Source organism: Benincasa hispida, chromosome 10, assembly GCF_009727055.1.
Source record: "Benincasa hispida cultivar B227 chromosome 10, ASM972705v1, whole genome shotgun sequence".
Taxonomy (NCBI): Eukaryota; Viridiplantae; Streptophyta; class Magnoliopsida; order Cucurbitales; family Cucurbitaceae; genus Benincasa; species Benincasa hispida.
This window is the reverse complement of record NC_052358.1, coordinates 60,535,502-60,560,720: the sequence shown is the minus strand read 5'-3', so window position 1 is coordinate 60,560,720 and position 25,219 is coordinate 60,535,502. Positions and strand designations below refer to the sequence as shown.

General features: G+C 31.4%; 1 pseudogene; it reads right to left on the bottom strand.

Annotated features, from left to right (window-relative positions):
- Positions 1–2,808: 2,808 nt before the first annotated feature.
- LOC120089173 lies at positions 2,809–24,704 on the bottom strand (annotated as a pseudogene).
- Positions 24,705–25,219: the final 515 nt, after the last annotated feature.

Here is a 25,219-nt window from a genome sequence, read left to right as displayed (position 1 = left end):
ATGCAATGTTCACAAAATAGGAGTTCAATGTCTTTAACTCCTCTAAGCAAACCTTGTTGTGAAAGAGCTTGAAGACCTCTTTCACTCACATGAGCTAGTCTGTTATGCCATAACATAGAATTATTTGTTTCTTTCCCATATGTAACAGCAACACTACCTTAAACTGTAGTACCCTCCAACACATAAAGGACATTCCTCAAGGTCCCCTTCAGCTTAACCAAAAAACCCTTGATAACCTTCAAAACTCCATTCTCAGATTTATAGGAATAACTTGCCCTATCTAATTCGCCTAGAAAAATTAGATTTCGTTTGTTCTGGAACATACCTTACATTAGTAAGAATTCTGATCATTTCATCATGTGTTGCAATTCAAACTAACCTAATTCCTTTTACATCACAAGCACCATTAACACCCAGCAAAACTGATCGCCCATCATTTTCCTAAAAGTCAATCAAGAAATCTAGAAACTAGGAGTCATGTGAAACGTGTACCTTGGATCCATGATCCAAGCATCCTGAATATCCCTGCTGGACACTATCAAGACCTCTGCTGAATCATACCCATCATAACATTTGTTGTTCCCCTGTATATGTTTGCTACTTGATGATTCCTTGCTCTTATTCAAATAGTAATTTTCTTAAAGTATCATTCTTTATGACATAGGAAATACTTTTTTGGCTTTCCCCTTTGATTTTTGACCTGAATCTCAACTCTTTTCCTTTTCTATTATTTTTCTCACTTTTTGCTCTGATCCACGAGTAACTCTCCATCCTTACGTTCCCTTTAATCTCGAGGTTTCTTCGTTCTCAAGGCATCCAACACTATATCCATGGACAATGAATCCCATCCATATTTAATAGATGCCTTAACTTTCTCAATACGATTTCAAAGTAATAGAATTCAAAAGAATAATAATTTGCTATTCTCACCGATGTATTGGAGATCAACTTTAATCTTCTGGAAATTCATACTTAAGTTCTCTTCTAAAAGCCTTTACTAGAGTTCACATTCTTATATCCAAAGAATCTCTCTTTTAGATTATAATTTTATTTGGCAAGGACTTAGTCAAATAAAAACTTTCTAATTTCTTCTTCATAACTCTACTGAGTTAGTGGTCTCAATCTACTAGCCTAAGCAGACAAAGATACATAACTTATCGTCCAATATTAGGCCATTTCATCTATATCCCTTTTTTTAGCTTCTGTAATTGTTGGTGGAAGGTCATTTTCGTCTAAGATTTTCGTCTAATCTTTTTTCTCCATAACCCAAAATTACCTTTCCCATCAAATTTAACAACTTCGAACCATGTGGACATCGAAACCATCTATCAAATTAATCCCAACAAAAAATTCTCCTAAACAAAGAATATGCTAGCACACTACCACACACCCTCCTTGGATCGAATGGAGCTCTGATACTACTTATGAGAGTTTTTGAACCTAACTTAGATGGCCAAACAGAACGCAAACAATCAGCAGAATAAAACAAAAGCAGTAAAGAACGAACACCAAGATATATAGTGGTTTGACCAGATTGGTCTACATTCACTTTGAGAACCAGCTTGAATCAAATTTTATTGTGAGTGATAAGGAATTTACAATTACAGATAATCAACAATAATCAACAATCTGTAATTTTAATATCCATTGATACTGAGAGATCTGCACACAACATCGCCTCTAAAACTAAGAACAACCCGCTGAAAAACAGCCCAAATCAAGTGCACTACCTGCCTCTGATCGGCGAACCACCAAACACAGACCCACAGCGAACTCACGCCCTGAACCGAAACCCACTGGAACCAACGCTTGCTGACCGGAACCAAAGTGTCTGCTCAGACCGGACCGAACACCAGTGCGGACACCCACGCTCGATCGCCGACGGACACAAACTCATTGATGACCGGCAAACCCACGCTGCACTTCCTCTCTGTTTTTCTTCCACGAAAAACGTTTGCATTTCTTTTTCTCTTTAGGATTCTCACAACATTTCCGGCCCTAATAGAGAAGATGGATTTAATTACAAAAATATCATTTACCCATAATTACCAGAATGCCATTGGACTTTAATTTCACCAAGAAACTCAATAAAACCTGCTTAAATACCTTGTTATTTTCTACACAATAAAAAACTTTTACTCACCTCCCATATAACCCAATTAAAAAGGTTGCTTAATTAAAAAGGATTCTTGTGTGATATATTTTGATCAAATTTGATGTTTGAATTTGAAACTTGTTCAAATTGGATCCTTTTGATTTCTATACCGAATCTATACTTACGAAGGGCTCCAATCGTAATACAAGAAGCAGAGCTGGAAAAGAGCTCAGAAGTTCATAAATACAAGCAAGGAAAGGCTATTATGGTTAGTTTTGAACTCTAGTTAGTCAAATTATGTTTTGTATTTATATATACTTCTCATTTTCATATCAATAAAGATTTGAGAGAAGTTATTTAGGAGAAACTTATCCTTCATCTGTTTCTAAAACCATTTTTTAAGATAAGAAGTCGCCAGTTTTGAGTAGTCATCACAAAAACTACACACGATACATTGGGATGATGTGATGTAAAGCAATTACAAAAAATTGCTCCTTTATTCAAAATATAAAATATAAAATATTTAGTTAATTAATGACATATATTTAATCAATCACATACTTAAATACCAAATGACTTATAACTTGAACATTATAATAAACAAAAATAGTATTTTTCGGTGTCACACTAGATTTATCCACAGGTTAATCAGTAAGAACAAATATTTAGTAATATATATATATATATATATGCCTTCGGCATTGATTACTCCACTAATCAATTGAAATAGGATAAATGAGTAAAGACAATACATGATCTTTTGTTTCTTGATGTTCTATACCATGTCCATCTCCATATTGGTACATACATTGAGCCATTCGAGCAAAATTCTTAGATATTTGAAGGAAAACTTGAGGCAAGGCAATATTTTCAACTCCTGCTTTATTTAGCTTCTTCCATGTTTCGTGGATCAAATGTTTTATATATTCACTAGCATTACTCTCTAAAACTTCAGTGTCATTCATGTAACACTGAATTGATTTTGGAACATCACCTCTTCTTAATTCGTCCTAAAAGAAAAAAGAGAATCATTGGAATATCTTAGCATTATTTTATATCGATATAAAACTTGAGCTTTCATTTCCTTAATAATTTAAAGGTATATAACAAATACTAGTATAAAACTAAGATATACTGTCAGTTTAAAACCGACCAACATCGAAGAAGGTGCTATTAAAGGTATTCAATGTCGGTCACCTTTCAGCGACCGACATTGAAAACGGACATCAAAAGTGACCGAAATTGAACACCTCTAATAACACCTTCTTCGACGGACATATTATTATAGTCCAATTTTGTACTAAAATATGATGAAACCACATTGAGAATGTGTAATGTTACAAAGTAAAAGAAACATATATACGTAAGCCAAGTTTTCTTTAAAGAGAGTAATGCTAAATTTTACTAAAGTTCTATTGCCTTCTAGAATTTTTTTTCCACTTACTAACTGTAAATATATGAAAGTATTTGAATCCATATTTCTGCAGTCCACCAACTAGTTATCCAATTAAAATATTTGCCATGTGGTAATATTTTGGTTTTTTAATGGAATTTTTTTTTGAACTCTTTTTTATTATGTGATTAAGAAATGATGAAAATTAGTGATGAAATCTTCACTGTACCCAAATATTACTCTATATATAATGAAGATCAAATCACAAAAGGTTATTATATATTCACGTATCGATGATGTTCCTAGGTCGTCAGCGAGTCGTACAATGGTTGAAGACCAACGGATTATGTCATTGTTTTTCTCCATGCTCTTCAAGTCCTCCTTTACTAAATGAGATGTCACAAAAATATATGAATGAACTAAAACAACGGATCCACCTACTGAAATTCATGCATTGTCCATATATTCTTCAAGTGTTGGTTTGTAATTGCTATGATACCACTTTGCTTCCCTCAAATAAGATTTGCACAAACCTATCCACTTTAATTATATTTTTTTTTCCAAAAAAAAATAAACAAAAGAAAAGAACTATGTCAAACTTTCACAGTGATATGGGCCCTTGGATAATTATTTGTGTTTTTATTTTTAGTTTTTCAGAAAATTAATTAAGTGTCTAATCATCTTTTTCACGTCTAAATTTTTTATTTTATTATTTACGTTTTATCAATATTTTTAAAAAATCAAGTGAAATTTTGAAAACTAAATAAGAAAAAGTAATTTTTAAGAACTTATTTTTCGTTTTGGAATTTGGCTTAGAATTTGACTATTTTACTTAAAAGAAAGATGCAAACGAGTGTCATAAATGACGAGAAAATAAACTTTATTTTAAAAAACTAAAAACCAAATGATTATTAAACCAGAGACATGGTTTTTTAGTTTTTGCTTTTTGATAATTCTCATTGTTCTTTCACAATTTCATAATCTTGATTAGTTATCAACTTTCCTAAGTAAACATTAATTTTTAGCTAAATTAAAAAACAAACAAACAAATAGAATTTTCAAAACTTGAATTAAATTTTGAAAACACTACTAAAATGTTAACAACAAACTAAAGAAATCAATAGGTGGGAATAGTGTTCATAGGTTTCACTTTTTAAAAACCAAAATAGTTTTCAAACAAGACATAAACTAAACATCTATTCTATCTTAATATATATATAGGGAGAGGAAGAGAGAGAGAAATGAGAAATATAGAATTTTTAATCTTCATACCACATTCTTAAGGTATTGGAAGCCATCTAATTTATAGAATTGTGAAGAGCAAGGAAACACACTTTCATATGGTAAGGAAGCTGGTCAATTGCATTAATATCCCATCTAAAATCATAAATTTGAAATAGAGGACAAAATTAGTTGAATTCTAAATTTGAAAAATGATGAGATTAGAAAGAACAAAAGTTCTTAGCGATGCATAAGGGATTTACCTCACTATAGCATTGGTAAAGAGCTCAAGTTCATCCAATGTGCCATAAACATCATAAATATCATCTATTATTGTGATCAATGCATTGACTTTTGTGACCATTCTTCTAAAATTTGTTAACTCAGGTTCAAATCCAACTCCTGTAGTCCATAGAAAATTCGCCATTAATCTATCTCTTGAAAAACTCAACTTTTCCCCTAGTCCGCTGCTCTTCCACCAAATTTACATGTACACAAAACATAAATAAATATAAGTAATCAATGTGTTAAATAATGAAGAGATTGGGGTCAAAAGTAGTACCCCTATGACCAAATAGGCCTACGAAACACATTGGCTTCGACCTTGGCCAAGGTCGAGCTTAACATAATGTTATGGGGCATGTCCTGGTCAAAAAATATTATCCTAACACCAAGATGGGCCTAGGAGAAGGTGCTCGGTCTTGACTAAGCATGCACCTAGTATAGGAAGCCGAAGCCAATTATTATTACTAGTCATAATTACCAATTTGGGGGACCAATTATCCGAGTTAAAATGAGACTGGAGGAGAAGAGGACTTGGGAAGTTTTCTCCGAGGTCGAGGTCAAGACTCCGATTTTGGGAAAGTAAGCATCCCAATGCTTGCACTGACATTGTTAGATAGAGAATTGGGGCCAAATGCTCAAGTTCTCTTGCTCGGGACTTGCCAAGGACAAGGTCCAGGCTCCCAATTTTGTAAATGAGGCATTCTCAAATACATTCACCTGTCCAACTAATTCAACATTCAACATAATCTTATTCCAGAAACTCCTCAAGGTCAAGGCTAATCCTAAAGATAATACTAAAATGGGATGTGAGGCCTAAATAGGATTGGATTAGCACGAGATGCTACACGAATTGCTCAAAGGAACGATGTACTAGTGGTGAGATGTTTGAGGCTATGAGGAACTACAAGGAAAAGAGAGGTTTAAAATTTTGAGACCTACTTGAGATATGGAGAAGGGAAAATTAGCTTAGAATTAGGGGCTTGTAGAGGCTAAGGTCTATATACACAGATAGTTCAAAATTTTCTTCACTCAATTGACAAAATCTCAATATACGTTAGGCACTCTTAAGCACATAAGGCATGCTTGAGGTTGAGCCTGCCACTATCCAACCACAACAAGTTGCTGGCATGTAGATGAGGCAGAGAATGACTCTACTCAACCTTTAGCTGAGACCAATTAGTAAAGAAGTGACATGTGGTCGAGTGTGTTTGGTCAACTCTAGCAGACACTACAGTGCAATTAGCTTTTGACATGTTCAATATCATGAATGGTACATGCCAACGGGTGTGTACCACACTTTCACTGTCTATTAAGGAAGCTACTTATTATGAACAAACTACAAAATAACTTGAAATATGCTAAAACTATAACTCATCATGATAAATGACGGATGAAGTAACCATAATCTGCCCACTGGTGAAGAAGTGTGCTAGAAAATTGGTTGAACTCCACTAAGGTTTTGCTTGAAAAATCCAATGATACCAAAGTCGAAGATAGTCTCGTGATAAGTAGTGCAAAGATTAGTGTTTCAAACCAAGCATTTATGAAGACATGAAAAAGGGGAGTTAGTATTCCCATGTTGAATTCTAGAAAGTCTAACCCATATCGATCTTGAGTCGAACCAAAAACACCAACTTGAGGGTAGAGGTAAATATTATGGGTGATTTTGACCAAAGAGCATAATTGAGATAAAATAGAAAGAGAAGTGACAAAACCAAGAAAATAACAAGGTTCCTGCTAAAAGTAGCACTCTAGAACCAAAACGAGCGTATAAAAGAGGATTGTCCTAAAACCATGATGGCCTTAGGGGAGGGTGCTCGATCGCCCTCCCCCTAGTTATGTTACTTTTTCTCTTTCTCTTTCCTTTTTCTTTTTTTTAAGAAATGGTTACTCAGACAAACCCTAAGTTAGCTATTAGATCACAAACTTTGAAAAATATTGGCAACTTTTTCCATGCATGTGACAAATTTTAAAAATCCTTGAAAACAAAATAAAAAAAAAAAGTCTACAACTTCAACAAATGTCATAAGCATGGGAAGTTTTAAAGTTTTCTCAATTATTGAATGTAATTACCTCATGCTCTTACCTTGATGCATATTTAAGATCTTCTTGATAGATAGATTGTAGCATGTTGAAATCTAACTTTGGCCATTTCAAGAAGAATAGGACTCATATCCTCGTTTCTTTCATACATATCAATGAACCATCTTGCCTCCATTCTTGATGTCCTCCAATGCAAGGGAAGTTCGAAAGCATGCTTGATCATGGCCACATCGAGATCATTCACACTTGTTCTTATTCTTCTCATGTACTTCTCTAGATAGTTAGTCACAAAATGTTCTGCTTCATCTAAGAAGTGTACACTTTCAAATAATAAGAATGATGCCTCATATAAAGATAACATTCCATTTATATCCCCAAGCAAGGATATGTTGGAATTTTCTATCTCGGCCTTGAAGTCACTAAAAATATTTGCAATTAAATAAACGGTTATTTTTAAATATATGAAAAATAAGCTAACTTATTTACAAATATAGTAAAATGTCACTATTTATTAGTGATGGACAGTAATAGACATCGACAAACATCTATCAGTGTCAATGATAGACACCTATAGATGTCTATCAGTATTTTTCAACAATTTTGACATTTAAAATACTTGTCCAAAATGGTCAATGTGAGTACGACAATATTGTTTGTTGTTTACCTTGTGAAATATCAAATCCATGTTGTTTTAGGAGTCTGAATTCAAGAGAAGCCACATAAAGATTCGTTTTCTTATCATCATCACGTTTGTTGTATAATCTTTCGAGTATATTTTTTATTTCATTCTCGAAGTGATATGATCCAAACCTTTGTAAAGTATCAATGAGTTCCAATTGCTCTAAAGAATCTCTTAATGTTTTTTTAAGCAAAGGCCCTAACTTCTCCTGTCAGGTAATTTAATCGTTTCTCATATGTTACTCCCTGAGAATGATTTCAATCGGTCAGATTTTGTTATTACATTTAAAGTACTTATTACAAACTTTGGTACTCCAATCGAAATGGTTTTATTGTTGGGGTTATATAAAGAAATGTTTTGTAATTGGGAAATGGTTTTTTAAATTTGCTCATTTATTTAAAATAAAAACATTAATAATATCAGAGTCTAAATTGATAAAGGCCCAGAAACAATATGAATGCAACAAAAAATAGAATTAATCCAACAAATAAGGACAAATTACTAATTCCATCAATTAGCTCCTAAAGTTAAGGGAGAATTGGGCATTTAAACTATTGTACAAAAATGATATTAGAACAACTCACTTTGATAAGTTGTGAAGGTTTTCTCGTCAATTCAACACTCAATGGGTATGATTATCTCTCATAATAATCCATCAAATTCACCCTGACGTCATCCTTATGACAGTTAATGTTGTTGATACACAAATTCAAGATAAAAAAAAAATACACTTGATCTTCTTGTGATAATCTTGTGATAACAACGGTGAATTTATAATTCAGAAAAGATGTAACCTGCAAAAGAATGAGAAGTTAGGTACTAGAGTGATACTTGTCACCATACCTATGATGCCTAAGCTAGTAAGAGGCTTTTCAGTTGTAATAAGAGTTTTAGGGTTGATAACGAACTTACTTAATTTGAGATCGTCAAGATATATTTATAAGAGAAGTGTAAACTAGGACACCGAAATCAAGATTTAAAAGTCATATTAGGTTAATTTTCGAGTCAAATGAGTTGGATGATGCATTTAGCATATCCTATAAACTCAAATGAGGGGAGGGTCAACCTCGGCCTTGTTCATGGTCAAGCATCCCTCTTTGATGAATGTAGTTTCTAGAGGCAGTGTGAAGCCTACAAAAGTTGGATTTCTTGGGTAGCGTAGCTTACTCCAAAATGAAACTATAAGTCTAACTCGCTCATACGTAAAGAAAAAGTCGTAGGTTGGAGGTACATGGCTTCATCTTCAGTCTACTAAGGTCGACCAAAGACACGTGACTGAATATGAGCCCAACATTTGGTAGCACAAGTCCAACACCCTCTTTTAGTTGTTCAGATGTTACGATCTATCCAAAAGCTTCCGACAAAAGTTAAGGATGAAAGTTCCTGCTCAAACCAACTGAGGCATACCTCATAGGGGTACTAAATAACACTAAATGTTGCCTTTTAGGCCGAGTAAATTATGATTGCAGGATTAGTTCGAGCCTAAATGGTTTGGTTTAATTGCTTTTAAGTTCGTTAAACCGAGAAACTTTAGGAGAACAAATTAAAATCATGCTAAGTTCAACCTTATGAGGCTAAATTAAGTGTGATTCCAAGGTTGGTTCGAGCCCAAGAGCTTTCGATTGATTTCTTCTTAGCCCATTAAATTGAGGGCAACATCGGGGAGGTAATTTATTTGCACTAAGTATAGCCCTATGAGGTTGAGTAAAGTGTGATTGTAAGATTTATTTTGATTCCAAAAGGTTCAGATTGGTCACCCTTACAATAAGTCATTAACCTGAAGAAAACTTTGGTATAATAAATTTTCATACACTGAGTGCAAGCCTTCAAAAGACGAGAAAATTTAAATCAAGCGTCCAAAATTGCCCTATGAGGTAGCAGACAGATAAAAGGTAGAAGAAAATTATGATAAAGGGGTTATACTCCCAACTTGGGAGTGTAATGTTATGGGTATATTTGGACTAGTAGGCATAATTAAGTTTAAGCTCATTTGAAGACTTTTAGGTCATGAAAGAGAAAACCCTCCAGCCGAAAAACATACACCAAGGCCTAATTAGACATGAGAAAGATGGGAGATTGAGCTCACGGGTCAAGGCCGAACTTCCCTTTTCAACGAATGAGGCATGCATCTGACTCAATTTGGCTTATGGAAAAAAGAGAGTTTGGCCAAATGTCTAAATTGACTTGCTCGATCTTAGCCAAGGTCAAGATCGAGCCTACTCATTTGATGAATGGAACATGTTATATGTATGTATCTGAATGAGCCCAATTTGACATCAAAACCCTGATGTGGACGTCCTAGATCAAGATTTTCTTATAAATATATCATTACGACTTCAGTATTTTCATCCATAAAAATTTTACTACAACCAAGAGCCTCTAACTGACTTAGATAATGGAGACGTTCTAGCAAGTACCACAAAGGTGCACAAATTCTTAGTCTCTTTTGCAGAGTATGTCTTCTATGAATTATAAAATATAAATTCACTATTACTATCACGTGGACCTTGATTGACACATATCTAAGTCGAGGAGTCCATTTTATTAAATATTCCATGGAAGTCCTTAGCAAAATTTAGTTATTTTCATGATCTAATTCGGGAAGAGGCCTAAGTTAAATCCTCATATAAATACACCGCATTATAACTCCATAGAGAGGTAAGTCCATTCTCCTACTTGTTACACTTTTCGCTTTCCTTGACCTGAGCTTCAGAGTGTGTGTGGCAAGTAGACCACTGACCTATATGATTTCTATATTTTGAAAATTACCTCTTTCATAAAAATACGAAATTTTCTTTGAAGTACATAAAGACAAGGTGTATTTTTCATTGCCTAAAATTTTGCATCTCTAACCTTGTTGGATTTACCAATAGTATATATAGTTGGAGGATATTGGAGTTTTTGTTGTTTTTCGTTTTAGACTATTGGTGTTCATGTCAGCAAAATCATTGTGGCATCATTTAGTCACTAGAAGTTTAGGTTAGAAATTATGTGTGGGCAATATTTATTTATGTCTAGGAGATGTCTCTTAGATTGTCTTTGTATTCTCGACTTATCTGATAAATGATTGTTTTTTAGAAATGTTGATTTTGCAAAATATTTTCCTCATGTGGAAAATCCTATCAGCAGTATTTTCGAAGATCTCTTGCCTTCTTTATCTACGACTATTTTGGAATCTAGGGTTGGCCTTTCTACGTGCCCGCTATGCATATTTAATGTATTTTGGTGTGGGGTTATGGGTTGGCCATCTTCATAAGAAATATCGAATGCTGTTGTTGTCTATTTTGTCAAGAGGATTGTGTCCATCTTCGAAGAAAACGAAGACCATGTTGTTGTAAGGATAGAGACATACATCAAGCTATTTGTTAGCTTAATCAGTTGATATTTTATAAAGGGGTTTTCAAGTTTAGGGGGGCCTAAGCTAAACGAGTGGTGTGATCTTAATTACTTGAGAGGGAAAAACAAAGGTCAAGTGTGGCACAATTTTATAGCTTAAGGGGAGCTTAAGTCTTATTGAGTGAGAGTCTCAACCTTAAGGGAAGATCAAGAAGTTCTTCACTGATATCAATACTTAGGGGAATTCTAGGGTACTAAGAGAGGGAGTCTCACATCTAGGGAGAGTCACTGTAATCAAGTTGTAGTTACAGATAAGTACTATATTGTAATTGCTTATAATTTATTTTAGTGGGGTTATCTTTCATGGGCACACTTCCTCGAGATGTAGGTGTATTGCATCGAATTAGGTTACCAATCTCTTGTATCATTCTTGTTTGTTATTTATTTATGTTTTAATGTTTTATGGAATGTTGTGACATTGTTAGTAACAACGTCTAACTTGTAGTAGGTACCTCTTTATTTTCAGTTTCAATTATGCAAATTTGTATAATAGGGTTTTGACACTCCAATCATTAAGTCAAATAACGACCAAATAAGTTAGAAGCGAATAGTTTTTCAAATCTGAGGTCTAAAACTATCTCTTTTAAAAATCTAAGTACCAAATAGATACTAATACCAAACCTCAAGAATCTAAAGTATAGTTTACCAATACATATATGCATGTATGTATATATATTTAGATATATTTTATATTTAACTTTATTTTTAACAAATGTGTAAATAGAACAATAATGTGGTTAAAATTATGGGGTAGTTGCATTTCAACTTTGAAGTGTATCAATAATATATTAATACTAATTAAAAAAAAAAAACAATTTCAAGTATGGATTACAATTAATATTATGCGTAAAATGGATTTTTAATCAATATGGATATACAAATTGGATTATACAGTTGACTTATATACAAACTGTTAAATATATCATTTATTGATATAGCATTAATATACGAAATATAAAATATATCTTATATATTATTAATATACAATGATACAATATATCAAATATATTGTTGAGACACCAATGAAGATAAAATTGAAGTAATAAAAACACAAACTACATTAAAAAGTTTTACTATATTTTAAAATCTAAGAAATGATTACTTTAGAGTCTGTTTAGTATAGAATCTAAAACATAAATTTGAAAACACTAGATTAAATGAAAATAATATTTTATTTTATATTTTTTAGTTGCATTTAACTACTAAATATTAGTTGACAATAAACTATTTTTAATTTATATATGAATATGGTTTTATGTTAAAAAAATTGTATAATTATTACTTTTTAGTATTATATAATTTATAGGAATAATAGATATTTTAGTCCCTATGGTTTGGAGTAAATTGGAAAATTGTTGTATTGTAGTATTATATAATTTATAGGAATAATAGATATTTTAGTCCCTATGGTTTGGAGTAAATTGGAAAATTGTTGTATTGTAGTATTATATAATTTATAGGATAAAATCAAATTTTTGTCTCTATGGTTTTGAAGTAGTTAAAGTTTAGTTACTGTGGTTTATAATTAGAATTTACTTTCTATGGTTTGATAAAAGTTTCTTAAATAATCTCTATGATAGGGACTATTTAAGAGAATTTAACAAACTTTAGGGACAATATATGAAGTTGCATCAAATCATAGAAACTAAATTCTAAAATTTAAAATCATATGGACTAATTTTTAACTTTATACAAACTATAAAAACCGAATTTAACATAATTTATAATACATTACATAATACATATTTTAACTTAAAAAAAATTGAATTGATTTTATAACATGACATACTATATTTCTAAATGTTTTTATTTCTATTTAATGTAATTCCGCATTTCAAATTTTAGAGTTCAAATTTTGGATACGAAAACATAAAAAATGTTATTTTTAGAATTTACACCATTTGGATAACAGAATCCGAAAACAGTTTTAAGAAATAGAATTCAGGTTTTTTACCAAACACGTATTCCTTGAACACAATGAATTTGAAAACATAAAACAGAATTCAGATCAGGACCAAGTACGAATTAAATATCTTGGTTTTATTCTTACTACCATGTCAAATTTCTTAAAAGTATGGACAGAAACCTTGAATTGACTGGTTAAGGATTGAATGAACTCATCTTTCCAAATAGAAGGATGATAATTTGCAGATCGCTTCACAATAGCATTTCCACTTTGATACAGCCCTTTTATTCTCGTCTTACATTCAACTCCAATAGAATAAATGAAGCACGAAGGAACTGTAACATAAACAGAGCAAACTCTTCATTTTGACTATTTAATTATTTAATTTTTGGAATATGATTCGAGAATTGTTAATATTAAACTTCGGATCTAACTACACTAAATAAATGAAGTTATTGCTTAAAGCTACACTAAAAAAACAAAACACTTGATTATATTACGAGAAATTTCATTTTATCTGACGTCAACAATTTTTGAAAAAGTCTTTCTCGATGCTTTAATAGCCGTCCTAGAAGGTATTAGTAGAGCCTCATTGAGTCATGTTTTGCCAGCTCTAAAAATATCTTCTATCGATGCGATTAGTTTTTGACGATAATATATTCAGTATAACGCATAGGTTAAATTTTAATTGACATGTCGATATTTTCATCGAAATTTTACGTTTTTATGCGTTCGATATCGATATTAAAAAATCAACGCAATTCATTACGTTGTGAAGAAATTTTTTTACTGTCCACCAAACAACATGCTATTATGACAATTTTACACTTGTGCCTTAGTTGAGAATCAAACCTTACCACCCAAAGTCGATACTGCAATTCTCTTGCCACTGCACCAAGGTATCAAATGATCCATAATTTTCTAGACGTTCTCTTGAAGAGACTATATTGGCTTTTATTAAAATCAAGATTGCTTCTTTCTTTAAATTAAGCTACAATATTTTTTTAATAAGTTTTAAAACTTTTATATATTTATAATAAGTTCAAAAACTGATGGTGTTCATTATTTCTTGAAACATACAACAAAAGGTGGGATCAACACTAGTACTGCCCATTAATTGAGGAAAGTCTATTGCGATATATGGATATTATTGAGCCACGAGTCAAATTTAATATTTGTACGATATCATAGTATTGGCCACATTAAATGTAAATTATTCCAATGTTTTCATTTGAGTTTCTCTCATATCCTTCATTCATATTAGGTTTAAATATTATTTTGGTCTTTATATTTTTTTTGTTTTTATTCATTGTAGTCTATCTACTTTTAAAATCTTTATTTTGGTCCATATATTTTCAATTTGGATTCATTTTGGTCTTTATACTCTAAAATTGTTCATTTTGTTTCTTATACTTTTAAATTTTGTTCATTTTGGTCTTTAAATTTTTTAAAATGACCGTTTTTATCCTTTAAAGGTGAAAATGAAGGAATCAAAATGAAAACTTTTTAAAAATATAAAAATCAAAATGAATAAAAAAAAAATACAAAGACTAAAATAAGCATTTTAAAATGACCATCGGCCAAACGATTCTGGATAAAGAAGGTAGACGGAAGAGAGAGTTGAGGATACTTTGTGAAATTTTTATCATGTGTATTTTATTGCATCTATTGATTTGTGATCATAAAATAATGTCCGTGTGCAAAAATCACCTCTTATCATATGTCCTATACTTTGCAATAATTTAAATTTTAGTATTTTGATTGAAATTTAAAACTCTTCATCATTTTTTTTTAATTTATTTAGATTTTTTTTTAGAACTTTGGTGAATTTTCACCACCTTCATTTAGAAATATACTAAACAGGTAGATTAGTTTTAAAAAATTAGCAAAATTACCTTAAATATATAGATAATTTTTTTTAAATAGTAAAATTGTTAAAAATATTTTCAAGTATAGCAAAATATTACTGTCTATGTACGATAGACCGCGATAGACTTCTATCATTGAGCGATAGAAATCTATCGTTCAGTAATAGAAGTCTATCGTAATCTATTATTGATAGGTAGTGACATTTTACTATATTTATAATAAATTAATTCATTTTTCTTTATTTAAAAATAGTATTTAATATATCGATCATCCTCCCTAATCTTTATTAAGTGGTCAAGCTTTTTTTGCTAAATATTGTTAGTAATCTTTTTATTTTTTATTATTATTTTTATTTTCTCTTTTGATGTCATCTCTTTGTCGGCCCATCGTCACAAAATAAGTTTTGTGACACGTCAAATTCAACAATTATTTATATTGAATTATAATCTACACGAGTCTTTAAGACGTTGGATGCGAGAGCTTATCATTCTTTTATTTTATTTTTGTTTTGTTTTATTTTTCCTTTTAGCAAAACGCCACAATTTCTTTTCTTACATTACTCATAACGTATTTAATATCTATCATTGTCCATGGTATGAAATCCACCTTGGAGAAAATTTGGCATTTTTTATTTTTTAAATACAAATTAAAGATAGAAACTTTGAACCATGGACTTCTTATTTCTTAGCACATATACAATGCCAATTTAACTAAACTCGTATTGACGACTAACATTTTTGTTATAATACGAAATTGATAAAATATTATAAACTAGCAACAAAATGAAATTATAACAAGTTTGTTTTAGTCATTTGAGAAATATATAATATTAAGGGTAGTTACAATGGGTAACACTTTTAAAATTTATAATCAAATATATAATAATATTTTAAAAGAATTGCAAATATAATACCTTTTCCAATCTCCTGATTTATTTTACATTTATTCATATTATATCTATGTGTGTGGATGCATGAGTGCGCATATGTGTGCACGTGTGTGCGTGTGCGTCTGCCTGCATATGTGCGTGCATGTGTATGTGTGTCACATGATTATAATTCATGAAACTTTATTTTAAGGCGTAGTGTATAACAAAATTTAGATTTTTCTTTCAAAGTCGATTAATGTTAGATCATATCGATAGTAAGGATCTATCAATGATAGACCATATCACTGATAAGAATCCATCAGCATACTAGAGTCTGTCACTGATAGATATTACACTTAATTATTATCCCTAAAAGTGTTACTCAATGTAATTACCCTTATTTTATTTGTATATGTTAGGCTTCTAAATTGATAAATTTTAAAACTTTGATTAACTCAATATTTGGTTCATACCAACTATTTACTTTCATTATTTATTATAATTTTTATTATATATGTTCATATCCTATCACAATGAATGATAACCTAACAATTTCTTTTATATTTCCATGTTTTTCTAAGATTGTCTATTTTAAAATTGGTTTAGCGTTTCTCAGTGATAACCTAATAAAAGATTATGCCCATTTCTCTCATTGAAATTCTATATTTCAATTTTAATTTTGGTTTCGATTTTTTTTATTTTGATTTTTCTCTTTGAAATTCGTCAATATGATTGAATCCTTCTTTTCGTCTTTTATTGTTTCTTCTTGGAATTTCAGTTGAAATTTAAGTCCTAAACACTCGTAGTTAATTAGTTATTTGATATAATAATTAATTGTTTTATATATGCGATAGGTAGTTATTCATTACATGAAAAATCCAAAGTTATTTCATGAGACTTGAATAGTATGTAGTGGACATACAGTTGGATCATGTTTCAAGAAATAACCTAAAGAGTCTATAGTATATGGATTAAGGTTGAATACTTTATCCTGGTAACACTATGAATACTACCCATTTTATAATTGTTACACAAATATTGTAAGTGTTACAAACGATCTGATTCAAATCATTCATATAAAGACATATGAGTGAGGATATCCTATACAATAAGTTTGTATAAGACCGAACCACAAAATACATAATCTCTCATTGTAATGTCGTTAATGGAAGAGATTAATATTTCATAGGATAATCATGTAACTTGGTCTTAATCTTGAACAGTTATGGACTTCTGTCTATGAAGGTAGTCTTTTGATTTGTACAGGTGTGAGTGGGGCGAGACACCAACTCAATAAGCCTACCATTTTACGTTTTTGTTCTAGTAGAAAGTTAGAAACATAGCTACATAAGATGGAATTAGTTCATTCCTGCCTTTAGGATAAGTAGGAGAGTAGTTCTCTTAAGTGTCGAGTGTTGAAAAAAGGGCACCTACCCTCTCACTGGCATGAGAGGGACTTAGTTTATGGTAGGACCATAAAGAAATTGTTCATTTGAGAAATTGACAGTACTTAAGGAGTTAGAAGTAATTACAGAGGTAAAACGAAAATCCAGCCCACAAACTACTCGTGAAAGTTCGACTTACTAGTAATTGTTAAATTCATGAATGCAACATATTCTATAATGCAAAGAGTGCAACTATGAGTCTTTAGTGCAGTGACTCATAGTTAATGAATGTTGGTTAATTTAATTAAAAAGTTTAATTAATTAACCTTAAATCAATTGGAGCTTCTAATCTGTAGGTCTATTAGATGCCCCTACCAGCTCACAACAGGTGAAAGAGAACAAATAGTTTTGAAAGAATTTGAATTGTTGAAATTTTTTAAGGGAATAATATTAATTGTTTCTGATACAATTAAAACAATATATATAGATACATTATATAATATAAAATTTATTTTGAATAAGATTCAAAGTTAAATTTATGTAGTAAAGGAGATTTATTGTATTTAAATAAGATTCCAATAATAATTAATAAGAATAAGATTCCTATTAAAATTGAATTAGATTTTATAAACTATAAAATAATAGTTAATGTGAATAACATTCATATTAAAAAACTATAAGCTATGAGATATATATATTTGAATAAGTTTCAAATATTTAATTAAATATTATATATTTAATTTTTTAAATTAATTAATTATTTAATTAATCTAAGTTAGTTATTAATCATTGCAATTAATAATTAAGTTAAATAAATTATTTTTATTTTATTTAATTAAATGGACTTGGCTGGTTTTATTTTTTATCCTTTGAAAACTTCATCCTACTTCTCCTAAAAAGATGGTGGGAAGTTTTTCTCTTGAAAAGTTAGTTTTTGTAGAGAAAAACTAATGCAACAAATTGATCTCTGACTCAAGTTTCAATTGAGAAAATGGTTTTCTGTATAAAATTCTTTTCTATAGCACAAAATTCCTTTTTCTTTTTTTCAAACGGGGGTTCTCAAAAATCAATCTTTGCCAAGAGAATAGTAGAGAAGACATTTTGGAGGCAACCCTACACGTGAGAGATCGGTTGTAGAGAAGAACAAAGACCTGTAGAAGATTTGAAGAAGTATTCTTCAAAGGTATGTTTCTTCCACCTAATTTCATGCTTAACTTACTATGTATTGATTTATGTTTCTTCTTTTCTGTGTTTTAATTTTAAAACAAAATCGAAGCAAAGCGATCATTCGCCTCCATTATGGACTTCAATCCCTTCAATTGGCACCAAAGCAAAATTGTGCTTTTGATTTCGTTTTGAATTTTATACAAAATTGAATGGTGGGTGCATTTTACTGTCATATGAGTTGTATGATTTGTTTTGCATAATAGATGTTTACAGGTGTTGGCACATTAGATTTACAACTTAGTTATTTTGATTTGATCAAAGTAAGGGCCTAGTGTTTTGGACATTTTTTCTGATAAATCGAGTAGTAAATCCGAGTGATTTGTGGTGAAGTATTTGCTGTGAAAAAGGCCGAAACAGAGGTGAAAGACAGATTTTGTGGTGTTGGAGATTTCTTCTATCCATCATCTTTTGTGCATCATTAAAAACTTCTGACTGTCATCTATCATTGTTTGTGCATCATGGAAAGATCATGACTGTTCTCTTTCATGAATGTGATAGCTTTCTTCAAGTACGAATGTGGCAGTTTTTTTCCAACTCTTCAAGGTAGTTTATTGTGTTTTAATTTAAATTGATGTAATTTAATTTATATTTTTATTATTGTGTCGGTATTTGGTCTATTATTGTTATCATATTTTTAAAATGTATAAGATGCATGATTAATTATATTAACTATATGTAGCATATGGTATGCCATACAGATTAAAATCTCACCATAAATTAAGCATGTTATGTGTCATATTTAAATATACGTGTTATATTGTATGATTGCATATTTTATATTTTTCATTATGTTTAATATAAGAGTTATATTCATTAATGGAAATGCATGATCATGCATCATTCTTAAATATAGATGTTATATTTAAAATTTAGCTTATTTCCTAAAGTATGTATATGCATGATTATACTATATCGTTTTTATGTCTATGATATAAGAGTTATATTATATGGTTTTAATGTATGATTAAAATCATACCTAATATAAAGTTTTTCATTACTATTGATATTATATTATGTATATTAATGAAATTGATATGCATAAAATATGATTGTTATTATTTAGAATATAATAGTTATATTTAATTAAATAATAATATCATGGTAATGCATATGATAAGTTTGAATTCATTAATATAAATATAAAAGTTATATTGTATGTTTAATGAATAAAAAACTTAGAAGAAAATTGCATGCTAACCTAATGAGATTAGGATAAGCTTAATTAATTTGTTTGAAATATATTAAAATTCAGTTAATTAATTTCTAAATTTTATTTGTAATGAGATTAGATTTAAAATAATTTTTTATTTTATTTTAATAGGATTAAAATGAGAAAATAAAAGATTAGTAATAAAATACTGCCTATAAGGGAATCTTGTCTAGAAAAATTTTGTCTAGAATTGGGGTATTTAAGTTGACCTTAAAGGAACACCCCTACCTAGGAACCGACCTGGAGGTTGAATTAGTCAATATTTTATTAAGCATACAATAATGTCCTAATTTATTAAAATGTTTAATGAACTAAAATATTAAAGTAAAACTACCCAATATAAATGTTATATTGGGAAAACAATATTCGCTTCAATAAATGTTTTAGCCTAATTTACCTAAGTATTGGGGCTTCAATTTTAAAATACTTAGTGCGAGTAAAAGATGTAAATGATATGTCATCATTTTCTCTACTTAGCAGGAGAAGAAGATATATATGATATATCACTTTCTCTTATGCTCTTCGTATAAGTTCACACCATGAGATTCATGCTCAACCTCATATCGCCTTGGGTGCAACCTCCCTTTGATAGATGTTTGCATGGGTCAATATTAAGGTAAACGGAGAAAGCATTTATAGTAAGTGGGAGAAAGATATGTGTCAGTATATCCTACAGTCTCCTTCATTGGTGGACAATGTGAGACTTCATGCTCGGCCTCATCTACAAAATCCTTGGGTGCGACCTCCCTTTGGAAGGTATTTTTCATGGAGTCAATAGCAGGGTAAACTCCAGAAATGGATGAGGTCGCTATAGTTTTTGCACCATTGTTGTCCTTCACTTTTGCAGGCTTATCGAGGCGCAACCATATGATCTAAAATGAAGGATCATACTTATAAGAAATCATTAAACAAGTTAATAATTTTTTGATCAGATAAATGGTAACTAATCATTATAGGAATAAAAATTATTCTAGTGTAATGATTGGTTGAGAATGTCTCAATCCAGTGAATGAATAATTGATCACCCTTCGGTGAAGCTTCTTCTAAATTGTTGGAGTATCATAGGAATAAAAATAGTTAATTAATGTGAATGAGATTCATATTAAATATAGAGTTTTTTTTTTTTTCCATTTCTATACTAAAATTGAATGGATAATTGATTGCATATTATCAAATAGCATATTTTATATATTTCAAAGTCATGTCTATTTCTCTCACATGTTTCAATTTTTGATTACCAATATACGTCAAATAAATAGATAAAAATGCTACTTAGAAAATTTCAATGAAACTAAATGACAATGTAATTTTCTTAATTTTGTCTTTGAATTGGGAAACGTTGTCAAAATACTTTTGCCAATTCATTATATGATTGATGAATCATAAATTGAGATAACTTATATTTATCTTCTAATAGATATTAGATGTCAAACATAGAGGATATACTACTACAGAAATTGGATTTCTTGACGGTTTTCCAATGTCAAGTAAAGGTATCTATATTCGACTGTCAAGTATAGTGTGATAACTTTAGGATCTCTTACCGAAGAGTTCCTTGAGCGAGTTCGGATCGTTACGATCTCACCATGACCAAATACACATTATATATTCAAAACATATAGTTATGCACACAAACAGTAATTATCGACATGTTATGAACAACAAAATAATAAGGGAAAGAGTGTCATACCAGCTGAAGACGATCTTTACACTTCAGCACTCAAAGCAGCGGACAACCTCCACGCGATTTACCAACGCCCAGTGGAAACGTCGACTGTAGCAGCACAAACAACCACAAATACGAACGTCATGGGGATGACACCACCAGTAAAAAGCCTCAGGTATTCTCGAGTGAAAACCGAAAGTGTGGTCTATGGTGTTTGGTAGAGGAAGGACGAAACACGAATGTGTAGGCGATATGCAAGTAGGAGGGAAAAAGCGGTATCGCATAGCAGACTGCTTATCGTTTAGGAGAAGCTACACAATCATGTAGATTTTACTGAACGATCGTTTAGAAAAATCGGCACACTATATGATCGTTTAGAGAAGCTATGCAATCATGAACGTGATAGTGTGCGATCGTTTAGGCGCGAGGTAGACGATCATCTAGATGAAGAACGACTATCGTATAGGCTCTCGATTTTCTTAAACGATCATTTTGGAAACACCAGCGCGCTCTTGCGAAATCTTTTGGGCAACTGACCAAAATGAAAACTATTTTCATTTTAACTCATCGGTTACAATAACCAACGTTGTCCAATAACCCACGTCCGAACGTGAAATTTGGATTAATTATCATATAATTAATTAATTAATAAATTAATAAATATAATCATATTATATTTTTATCCTATAGTTTGATATCACATATCTACTATAGTATTTTCTCCTCTACTTGATATAAATCATATTTATATCTAATATCCTCCAAATGTATCACATACATTTAGCCAATTATATCATATATAATTAACCAGTCCAATTATATCATATATAATCGAATTTCCTCTTATCAATTTGAATATTTCAAATTAACCCAAACACTGGTTCTCGACTTTATCCAAACTACCCAGGGTACCTAATGGACCTGTGGCGCGAAGCTTCAACGATCCGTGAATAGCTGACTAAACTCTTTAGCCACGAGATCTACCATCTGTTAACTGACAGGCATTCTACTAAAGACCAACAACTGAACTCTTCTTACCATATATATATTTCTGTGTCCATCGGATATAACCAATCATGAGTACGATGATCCTTCATAGATATTCGTAAGTACAGTTGGGCCAAATTACCATTTTGCCCCTGTAGTTACATCTCACTTCTTAAGTACCACTGATTCCTCTAATGAACAATACAACATAGTTCAACTATGTGTGAACACCTCTCGGGCTAAGAGAAGGTGTGTGGCGCCACATTGTTCAAGCCCCGGAATCAGCCCTTAAGAGAGCTATCTATCTACTTACCCCTGCCTCGGAGAAGGAGTGAATTCCATCTTGTGTAGCTGAGTTCCCAACTCCCAAATCAGACGAATCTCTAGAATAGTAGGTTTGAGTCGGCGTCCTGGCCACTCACACCCATACAAATCAAAGGACTGCCTTCAATGGCAAGAGTTCCCAGCTGACTCAGGATTGTGGTCATGTTACCTATGGTCATCCTAGTGAAGTGAAGTCTTTGTCATGAACGATGTTATATAACGAGACGTTAACACTTCGTGGTCAGGTTTTATACAAACTCTTTGTATAGGACGCTCCCGCTCGCATGTCCCCAACACGAATGATCAGGACCAGACTATCTGTGACAAGTTACAACACTTGTGACCATTCCAATAAGTGGGTCGCATCCGTAGTATTACCAGGATAAGATTTCCCTCCTATATCCATCTACTATAGACCATTTTGGTTATCACTCAAGACATGATCCACTTGTATGTCACCACATACATGCTTGAGTCACATACAGATAACCAGGGATTTTATGTTTATTGGTTTGTGGTAAAGCAAATAAAACAAGTAACTAAGCAAAATACAAGATGTGAAGTAAATATCATATCTTAACAACACAAGCGTTCGTACAAACTGTTTACAAACTATAGGACATGAGACTTTAGGGCATCATCCCCAACATTGACTCCAAAAAAGCGTCCCAAATGTTTCTTGATATAATTTTCGTGTCAAGAAAGGTGATACACTTGACATTGGTGGTATGTCAAGTTTATTGATTCTTGACATTGATTACGTATCATATATGATGACTCTTGACGTTTTTTATTTGTCAAGTATATGTCTTTTTTTTCTTCCAAATTAAATGCCAAAATTGATATTCTCATTTTATGTCTTGTATTCCAACAATACAATTACATCAACTAAATAAACATATACATTTAAGATCTATCAACTCAATATATTCACTAAAAATTCCATATGTTCAACTATGAACTTTCATATGAACACTCCTCATAAATTACAACAATATTTCTCTTTCACATGTACATGCACACAATAAAATCTCAACTATTGCTTTTGTATACAAAACTCAACTTTCAACAATAAAGTGAAAAATTATTTAATAAGTAATCTCTCAACAAAGTACATTATTTAATCTGTACATTGAGCTTTGAAGTCTAAAGATCGAGAATTAAGCGTCATGCAAACCATGTTTAAGCAAGTCAACTTGTAAAATAGAATAAAGGGCAATAACATCAAATTTGAAAATATAGAATTAAGGGTTAAGATACAAAAATAACAAAAGTCACGCACAAGGAAAAATGTACATGATTGGCTTACTTTATGCAATGGAAAAATATCATACTCAAAACTTAAAAATATCTACAACTTAGAGTTAGGGACATACTGAGATTTCATTCATTCTCTTTTGACCATATCCAGCCTCAGGAGGAACAATTATCTTTCGTTGTAAAATAAAGGAAGATGGGAGAGATTTGATAAAAATAAAATAAAGAGGAAGAAGATTATCAACAAATCAAACATAAGCTAAAATTTAAAATAGAAGAATGCAGATACCTTTCCTCTAACTTTCACAACTTTCAAAACTTTCAAACGAAAGCGACTTGACATAGTTGTAATCCCTTTATAAAGGCAATCAAAGTGCATCTTTAATAGAAAACTAATACAGGAATCGATGAGTAAAAGAGAATATTAGAAGCTCAATCTTATCTACAAGCAATAAAAAATTTCTTCAAACTTTCATTCACCTAAGTAACCAATTAACTCCAAATAGATTACCCAAAGTGTGGCTTGATTCGAATGCCACTTCAAAACTACAACAAAGTAATCCAACCTACAAAAAGTTCAATAATAATGGTTACAAAATGCAAATTCCAACAACTATGTAACAATTTCAAAAGAATTCAAGGACTTAATACCTATCAAAATGTCCAAACATCGTTAACTTTGTTGGACAGTGGCTCCAATCCTTTGAAATCTTCGAATTGAACATCAGAAATTGAAAATAACTCAGTTATTAGACTAATACTTCAATGGGTAACAAAGAACTATTAATACTAACCTCCAAACTTACCAAAACCTTGCGAAGACCAGTTTCAAACCTATTGGAAAACAACTCAACTCCTTTCAACACTTCAAAATTGATCTCATCGTCAAACATTCAAATAAGCAAAACATTACAAAAGATGCTACATTATAGCCCAAATCACAAATTAAATATTTGAAAGTCCAGGACTGGAATTGGAAAAATCCAAAATTATGGGGAATAAAATGATATTTAAGAGGAAAAACGAGGTAAACCAAACTCTATCGCCAACCAAAAATTCCCACTGATACCGAGAGATCTGCGGACAACAACGCCTCTGAAAGCGAGACACGCCTGCAGAAGACAGTCCCTGAAACTGGGATCAATCTAGTCGAAAAACACCCACACCAGAAACTCACTCAACGAATACGAATCGGAACCCACGCAGCTTCACTAAACCGATTTGACATTCCACGACTCGAACGCCAGCGTTGACGATGGACGGCTTCAGATGGGTGGTACACAATGGTACATGGTTTCAGATGGGTGGTACACGATTTACCTGCCTCAAATACAGCGTCGATGACGGATGACTTCAGATGACTTCAGGCGGCTTCGTGTGTTCTCTCTTGCTCAAAATCGGTTGCCTC